The sequence below is a fragment of the Alnus glutinosa genome, chromosome 3, assembly GCF_958979055.1.
Source record: "Alnus glutinosa chromosome 3, dhAlnGlut1.1, whole genome shotgun sequence".
Taxonomy (NCBI): Eukaryota; Viridiplantae; Streptophyta; class Magnoliopsida; order Fagales; family Betulaceae; genus Alnus; species Alnus glutinosa.
In genome coordinates this window covers 22,706,484-22,716,214 of record NC_084888.1, presented here as the reverse complement: position 1 = coordinate 22,716,214, position 9,731 = coordinate 22,706,484, and the positions used below count along the sequence as shown (strand labels likewise).

The following is a 9,731-nucleotide window of genomic DNA, read 5'->3' as shown; positions in this document are numbered from 1 at the left end:
CAGCCAAACCTAAGAATTCCACTATTCAGAAGACAAAGCTAGTAATAAGACAGTAACACTCACATACCCTTATGCAGCGATCATCTCTTGCACTCTGACACGTAACCCAACGTGAACGCTTCCCAACCAAGTCACCTACTTGAAGGGGTCTTCAATGAATTCCCTTACCTTAGGGCTCCTGCCTAAGATAGACTTCAACATGAGCATGTCACACACTGGACAACCTTTAGAAAGCTAGCAGATCTTCACAATTTCTACCTAAGCACCTTCTCTAAGTACAGAAGAATTCCATACAGAATTCATGATTATTACATGCTTAGAGGCCTCTATTTATCGACTTAAGAAAACCTAAGTCAAGTTTGAATCGGACTTCTCTAGGCTGCGTCTAGACGAAAGCTGAGTGCGTCCAGACGGAGAACTGCAACCACCTTCCATACCATGCTTCATGCACAAATTTCAGTCTCAGCATCTGGACAAAGTTTCCCTAGCATTCGAAAAAAGTTGCCCTAGCGTCCGAACAGTTGCTAGCTGTTTCCGTGTCTGAAAAGGAATTCTGAAACTTCTCAAACTTTGGAGAGCGTTCGGACACACTCAATTTTCGTCCAAACATTGGGCCATCCGAATGTTTCACTTGGCCTTCCGAATGGTCATGTAGTAGCATTTTTTATTAGCTTTCCAACGACACTAATTTCATCTCAATCCTTGAGCAGAAAGTTATGATAAACATACTGAGACGTATACAGAATCTTCTTGGAAACCGAAAATTGCCAACGCATGCAGAATCTTCCTGGAAACTGGAAATTGTCTTCTTGATGCTTGTGACACTAATACTTATCATATTAAGGCCCTTTCCATCTGAAAACTCTGAATAAAACGGCAACCCTGTATAAAGCAGCAACATTACATAATAGTGATTTTGTCAACAGAATGCAGCCAACAAAACTAACAAACTCCCCCTTTGGCCATTCTAGGACAAAAATCACTTGACCGGTTTAAAAATACAATCTTGGTCAAAATAAAAAAATACTCTCCCTTTTTGTCTCAAAAGGATAAAGGGTAAACAGATTATAGAAAAACCATAATTAAACAATTCCAAAGTCCAAACACAAGAAAATAAAGAACTATAAAAAGCCCAAATAATCAGAATTTTGTAAACAACTGATAGAGTGAGGAAAAAAATCCTCAAAGCACCAAATCCTGCTGATCCAATGAACCAAGTAATGGAGAGAAATTCGTTCATTAATCTGGATTTTTGCCACATCGGCTTCTAGCTCTTGAAGCTATGAACTATAGATTGAAAACCTTCAGTCGCTTGAGTTTGCAAAGCTTGAAACTGATTATCTGCAGATTGAAATCCTCTAGTCAACTAGTCTGCAAGATAAATGAGAAGATTCACCTTTGAACCTCTAACTGGTGCAGATCTAGAGGAAGATGCTACAGAAGACTCTGCATGAGCTAGGGAAACAAGCTCATCTAAATCTTGAGACCCTTAAAATTATAGCATATGACTTCAACAATAGTTTATTTTCCAAAGGATCCATCTGTCAGATGTTGTGCTAGGAGCCGCTGGCTGACATATTCCTGAAAGGATTTAAATAGAAATATTTCCAAAAATACCACTACCAAGAAAGATTAGATCCTGTTAGTTCCAAAAATAATGTGGTATTATGACAGCTGTCAATTAGATGCCAAATTTACATAAGCAAATATAGCAACCTAAATGGCCCATTATATATCAATATCAACCCAACACACAGACAAAATAGGATTTTCATGCACAATATCTCAAGAAAATATTCTAATAACCAAATATTACATTATTCTAAAAAGCACAAAAACTTAAAAGAACAAAGGAAGACATAAAGAATATCATGGAATGAGAAGAGATGTACAGAGAATGCCAAAATCTCGAGAGAAAACTGCGAGAGAAACACACAACATGTCATGATAAATAAATAAATAAAATGCATTGGTGTGCAATTGGCTGAGAAAGTAAGTGGCAGAAACATTCCTGTAAGGATCTCGTCCGGACGTAGTGCCAACTCATCCGGACAATCCACTGCCAAATTAGCAATCGGCAGGGCCGCTTGCATCCGGACTATAAGCCAAGCCTGTCCGGATGCTTCGCACTGAAAAGCTAAAAATTAGAGAACAATTTGCAGAAAAATAATTTTTCCCTAAAAATAGCTTCAAAACACGCATGTATAAGTAACTGATAAGACAGTCAAATAGCAATTCAAAAATATGCAAAGATATAATTGAGAGTTAAGTAATCAATGAGCACAAATTTTCCTGCAAATAGAAATTTTAAATAGATTACTCAACTCATGCTATGCGTATGTGTGTGTAAAATTTTAAGTTCGCTGATATGATTTAAAACAACTAAATTTTCTAAAAAAGAGAAAAAATCAATGTTAGATCAGTCAAAAGTCAAATCTTATTTTACTAGGGCCTAGCCACCCACATCTGATACACTCCCCATAAGATGCAACATTTTTCTTTTACTTAATCCTTTAGTGACCGTCTATTTCTGCAATGAATTGGTCATTGACTGTTTCTATAGGGACAAGTTTAAGAATAGATTTATAGCACAATAAGTAGTGAATCTTTTTAATTATCCATAATTACTGAAATTTAAATGCTTTTTATCACTTAGTGCTGCAACTTAGAAAGAATACAAGAATTTATGGATTCTAGGTTCAATTAGCGAGTTGGTCAATTTGACCATCTTAGCAAAAAAAAAAAAAAATCTCTCTCATCAGAATTTTCAGAAGCTAAAAATCATAGAGTAAAAAAAATATACCTTAGGAGAGCTTTGGATAGTGTGCAATTTTTCATCGTATGAGAAAAGTAACTATATAGCATTAAGATGCACATGAAAACTTAGCAGATATTATGCATAAACTCTCAATCATATATAAGCATATTCAATCAATATACAATGAACAAAGATATTAGGCAAAAAGACATGCAATATCTGAAAAGCTATCAAAAATAAAAATTCTGCATCTTCTCCCCACCCCCCCCCCCCCCTTTTTTTATGTTGAAAAAAAATAGACAGAAAAACAACAAAGACATGCTATGAGGAAAAGAAACAATATCTAGTCCTAGCATGTGTGGTAAAATCAAACCTGTCCTCAGGGAGAGAGGTTTAGAAATACCAAGACAGAAAAACAGCCGCCCGACGTGCTTTATCTGTCATCAAAAAAAAAAATATCTGCAGAGGTTTCTCAAGACAACAAGAGAAAATATGGAGATAGAATAAATGGTTCTTCAAACAGAATGTAAGGCATAAATAAGATATGTCATGATAAATAATGCAATGCAAAGTACCTGATATGCACTAGGATTTAGGAACAAAAATCCTAGGCATGGTGAGACTGCACCTCTACTAGGTGAGTCCACTCGCCCTCAAGAGGTGAATGGTTTCATCCTTCGTTACCCATACCTTCTTTACCTAAGAGGTAGGGTTGTAAGCCATGTCCAATTAGTCCAAATTGACTAGGATATTCTTCATTATGTAGACAAGCTCTTCATAGATCTAAATTTTCTTGAGCTTGTGAGGCTTCTCTCTGAGGTATTTGGCCTTTGTGTGGCCATTCTTGCCACTGTGACAGCATGAGGGAGAACCCCTTTTTGAGGGTATTACTTTTTGCCTAGAAGCATGATGAGGCTTGGAAGGTTTAGAGCTAGACTTACCTGTCTTTGGCTCTTACTTCTTGATCCAAAGCTTCTGATGTCGGATCTGATGACAGGTGGCCTAATGTGTCCTATGACACCACAGTGATGGCAAGTAGGTTGTCTTTGTTTGCTGAAATGCTTTTTGATAGGCTCTGCAATTTTAAGGTTAGCATTCTCACACAAAACAAAGTTCTTATCTTCTTGAGATAAATGTCTCCTATGGGGCGAGACGTATTTATCAGAAGAAGGTTTCGCAATATTTTCTTTTTTTAAGAGCAATCTGCTTATTCCGAGGCCTGTGAGATTTCAACGAATAACAATTTAGTCTAATATGACCAATCTTCCCACAATTATGACAAGTAGGAACAAACTTACCTTGTGTTCCTGATTACTTAGACTTAGGCTTCTCATCGTCAATTAAGAAAGAATTTTTAAAATTATCTAAACAAGTTGTATCTACTATCACAGGCTAAATAACAATAAAATCTAATTCAGAATTAGAAGCATGTGAAGTAAAAGCACTCAAATCATCAATAATCAAGTCAGACTTGTTAGAAATATTTGTATGAATACTAAACATGCTTTTTAAATTTTCACTAGAGAATTTTTCCAAGAGATCTTCAGATTCTCTTAATTTATTCTCAAGTGTATCAATAGTGTTAAATAGCATAGTATTCTCAGATTTCAAAAAATCAATCAAAGCATGTGATTCAAACAGTTTAATGATTAAAGACTCTTTTTCTTGCTTAATTTTTTTGAGCTCTTTATTGGAATTTTTAGAAATTTTACTCAATTTAAGAAAATCCTCAAGAAGCTCATTATCAGAATTATCTTAAGATAACATAGAAGAATTCATGATAAAAGAAGTCAACAAAAATATGGATCACACTCAGGAAATTAATCCAAACATGAGTGTACCCGTTCTGATACCAATTGAAAAATAAAGGACTTCTAATTTAACCATGTGAGTGTACCCGCCTTCCATACCACGCTTCACGCGTAAATTTTAGTCTGAGCGTCCAGACGGTTGCTAGCTGTTTCCGTGTCTGAAAAGGAATTTCAAAACTTCTCGAACTCTGGAGAGCGTCCGAACGCACTCAGTTTCCGTCTGGACCCTGGGCCGTCTAGATGTTTCTCTTGGCTGTTCAGATGGTCAAGTTGTAGCATTTTTTATTAGCTTTCCAACGACACCAATTTCATCTCAATCCAATACTTGAGCATAAAGTTATGATAAAAATATTGTGCCAACAAAACTAACAGATTCATTAATTTGAAAATACATATTAGAGTGTAGTCACATTTGTTTAGTGGAATCAATTGTGATTAAATAGGGTCATGTGATATTGTTACAGACCTATTTAAAGCTAATTGATTTTTTTTTTTTCTTTAGGTCTCTCTTTGAGCTGATGTAAATTGACCATATGCTATGTGCATCGGTTATGTATTTATTCATTTGGATTGTTTTATTTAATAAAACATCGTCCAAAGAAATTTGACTCTTACGTGGCTCATTACTTAAAGATGATTGGGCTTATGAATTAATTTCCTATGGGCTTAAGTAATTAAAGAGTTATGGGCTTAGGAATTAATTTCTATGGCCTTAAGCAATTCAAAAGCTATGGGCTCTTGGAATTAATTCTAAATGGCTGAAGTAGAGCGATAAAGGAGCATTGGGTTTAAGGGATAAAACCCAAGCCCATGTTGAAAATTTGGTAGCAATGGGCTAGGGTTAAAACCCTAGTCCTAGACGCATAGGAAGATAATAATCTCCCCATGGCTATGTGGTGCATGGCCAATGGGAGTGTTTCACTCCCCTTGGTCGTGCACCCCATATTGTAGTAGTTGGAATTCTACTCCTCCTATCAATATTTGTTGGCGGTGGCGTTATTGATTGTGTAGTGTTTTGCTTATAAGAACATATATTTATTCTTTCTTTTTTTTTTCCCCCTCATGCTATTGTCAAATTGCATTGTTATGTCCTTGCTATTATCCTTTTTTTTTTTTTTCTTTTTCTTTTTCTTTTTTCCAGTCTTTTATAATTTAGATAAGTTGTTTTTTGTTTTGCTAACTTACTAAATTGTTTTACTGCAAGATATGGGTTTCAACCTTTGTGACTAGGTGATTTTTGCATGCTAATGGTTTTAGTAGATGTTACAAGATTTTGAGTTTGTAGATGTTACAACCAAAGATAACTTGGTTGCGGAGCTAGCAGAGAGCCGGAAACAGCGTGATGCATTTGAGGCTCAGGCATGCGAATTTGAGGTAACGAGAGGGAAGCTATTTAGTTTTCTGAGCTTGCCCCCTATAACTTGAACAAACCAATCGGGTTTGTGTAAGTTATGACCGAGGGAAGTAACTGGTTAGTTTTCTTGAAGCCATAATCTAGGTCCAAGCTATGACCTGTAGCATTTCTCTAGATGCTCGGCATTCCATGCTCTCAGTAATGGCTTGCTATTGATTGATATTAGTCAGTCCCTTCTGCTTCAACATTTAGCTCTGGTAGCACAATCTCTTGATGAATTCTTCTTTTCCCACATTTTCTTTGAATTTGAATTTTCTGGAATTCGCACCTGACATCTGTCTCCTTTTCGAAGTGATTACGTTGAGTGGTGCCTATTACTTCTGAGGTTCCGAGAGTAACTCCAGAGGTCTCACAGATCTCGGTTACAGAGAATCTGAGGATGTCTACCCCAACTTTTGTGATTCTGCGAAACCCGGCTACGGAAGAGTCGGAGATGTCTCCTCCGATTTTAGAGTCGGATCACCTGAAGGTTCAGGCATCGAACATCGAATTTGGAGGCAGGAGAACCAAGGGATCCTCCACTGAACTTGGAGGAAAAAGAATAGAGAACATCAACTTTGGGGATAAGGGGAAAAAGTTTGCCTACAGGGGGTATAAGCTCTATAAGTCGAGGGCTACTTGGTTCCTCAAGCAGTTTTCTTTCTTCTTGTGGCTTTGGGATTAGAGTTGGACCCGAGGCTTTATCTAGGGGCAACGAACTAGTTATCCCGAGGATCTGGACTTGCCCCTAGTGGTTCCTGATGCATCTGGGGCCTCTTCTAACAGCATGGCTTTTGACGCCTCGGCCAAATCTCTTAGTTTTTAGGTTTCAGTTTTTGTAAATTTTCAGCCTTGTGAAAAATTGTCTTTTTCCCCATAGTACTCGCCATTACTGAACTCAAAAGAGTTTCCAGGGTGCCCCTCCAAGGGTGTCCCTCAACTTTTGTACTTAGCTTATTCTGAAGCTGTGTAAAAGTTATTAGGCTCAGATTTTCTCGGGTGCCCCTTAACTTTCATACTTAGTTTAGTCAAAGCTAAATGAAAAAGTTATTAGGCTCGGATTTTTCGTGGTGCCCCTCAACTTTCATACTTAGCTTAGTCGAAGCTAAATGGAAAAGTTATTAGGCTCGTATTTTTCGGGGTTCGCCTAAACTTTTGTACTTAGCTTAGTCGAAGTTAAGTGGAAAAGTTTCTAGGCTCGAGTTTTCCAAGGTGTCCCTCAACTTTTGTACTTAGCTTGTCGAAGCTAAGTGGAAAAGTTATTAGGCTTGGGTTTTCCGAGCCGCCCCTCAACTTTTGTACTTAGCTTAGTCGAAGCTAAGTGAAAAAGTTATTTTGCAAGTTCAGCAGACGAAGATAAAAGAAAGAGTAATGATTCACCACCACCCAAAGATACCACTTTTCACAACCTTGTCTATGTGGCAAGGTGGTCCCCCACTTAAAAATAAATAAAAAAACTCAAAAGGTAGTGGGAGACCACCTTGCCACATAGATAAGGTGGTGAAAAATGATATCTTTGGGTGGTGGTGAATCATTACTCTAAAAGAAGAGTTTAAACTTTTCTTTTACAAACATAATCAAGTATGTGATAAAAAGAAATGATTGGTTTTCACTTTATCGACTCATCATTATTACACACTAGAAAAAATGTATATATACACATGCATGCATACCAGTATGTATGTATGTATGTATGCATACACATGCATGCATACTAGTATCTAGTTGAATTGAAGCTTTTGCAGACTTATCAACTTAAGTATGAGGATGACCATTTTCCAACTTCCAAAGCTGTATACTTGTTTGACCTTATATGGCTCAGAACATATATGGGATTTTTTAGAGTGAGAAGCGTCAAATGCAATTGCGGAAATAGTGTTTCGTTGCATACAGGGACACGAACTCAATGGTGTTGCTCGAAAAACAAAGCATTCTGCACTGAAGGCATCAGTAACTGGTTTAATAATTTCAAATCGCAATTTTTTAGAAACGTAGTTCCCAAAAGACTTGGCAATTTTTGACACGACCCGCGAACCAGGCACGAAAATACAGGTTTGGGTTTGGCATTATCTGGTTCACCCAATTATAATCGTGTTTGGCGGGTCAACCCACGGGTTGACTCACTAACACGATTATAACACAATTATATATATATATATATATATATATATATATATATATATATATATATATATATAACCTCCTGTTAACAAGCCTCTGGCCATTAAACCAAAATCTTCCTCTATTGGCACTCCGGCTACCTCTCTTATTACCACTTCATTGGTAATTACTAACCGGTTCATGACCTTTAGTCCTGAGCCAAATATTACTTTCAATAGCGCTCTTGCCACTGAATACAGTCCATTTCTTAGTCCTTCCCATAGACCAAGAATGCCATTTATTAAAGTTGAAAAACCCTCAGCTTATGTTCGTTTACCCTATTTCCAACACTTATTTTTTGTTGAGCTAGGAATGGCTTCTATTAAAGAACCAAGCTAATTGGCACTGGCTTATTTTCCCCATCGTTTTCATTGGGTTCCTGAACACCCCCTCAAAGACATTTCCTATTATACCACTATTTTGGTTGAAACAAAATCGACCCATTTCAAATTGATTCCTGACCAAAAAATCGGTAAGACTCTCTACATGAGCGTCTACTTTGACAAGGCCCTCCTATATATATATATATATATATATGCACTCACTGCCTAGTCTGCCTTTTCACTTTCACTCGTTCATCGTTCACGCAGCCATGACGCCTCACACATATAGACACACTACTTCACAGCTTTAGCCTTCACAGTTCGGTGAGTGTTACCTAAGGCACATATTCATTCTCCAATACCGATCGTGTCCGAGTCCCCATTACCAATGGCGCCGTGGTATTCCCAACGGAAGTTCTCTACAAGGTTTCACCCCAATCCGCTGCTCATTCCATTTGCTGCACCTTCTTCTTGTTTTTACACCTTCTCAACAACACAACTAATATACCCAATGAAGCCAATAAGGCAAACCCACCAACCAAAGATCCAACAATTGTCCACACCCTCGAGTTGCCCTTTTTGCCAGAATTAGGAGGTGGAGCCGCCACATTGGGAGCAGGAGAGGGAGCAATAGACTCGACAGCTATGGAGAAGTGTCCCTGTTGAGTTGCTGAACATAGATTTCTGGATAGCACATTGTCGAACTGCACTGAGCCGAGTAAATCAAAATCGGGTCGTGTCGGGTTGACACGACTCGTTAAGTAATCGTGTTCATCGGGTCATGTTCGGGTTATCCGGTTCACGATTGGGTTGTGTTCGGGTTACAGGTTCTAACCGGATTAAAAATCAAGTCGGGTTTGGCAGAAACGTGTTGGCGGGTTAGTTGGGTTGACACGAACCCAACTCGCCAACTCGTATTGCCAAGCATAGTTTCCAAACGATTTATGTTTTGCGATTTGGATTAAAATCGAACTTATTTTCTATAAAATCTTAATTTCAAATGCACCCTTACTCTATTGGTTTATAATAAAGGAGATCGGAAGTATTCTCAGAGTCAAGAAGAGAGATCAAACGTTAAAATAAATCCAGCATTATAAAAAAAAAAAAAAAAAACAAAACAAGTGAAATTATTATTGTACTGCATGTATGTCATCAATTGGCGCCTATGGCCTAATGGATAAGGCGCTTGACTTCTAATCAAGCGATTGTGGGTTCGAGTCCCACTAGGCGTGCTCTTCTTTTTACGTGTTTTCTAAATGTAGAAACTCATAATTTCATATGCTAGC

At 37.6% G+C, this 9,731-nt stretch overlaps 1 non-coding gene across 1 annotated transcript; it reads left to right on the top strand.

Moving 5' to 3' along the window:
- The first annotated feature begins 9,604 nt into the window (after positions 1-9,604).
- Positions 9,605-9,677, top strand: TRNAR-UCU (transfer RNA arginine (anticodon UCU)). Its single transcript has one exon. It is a non-coding gene; the product is annotated as a tRNA-Arg (tRNA).
- Positions 9,678-9,731: the final 54 nt, after the last annotated feature.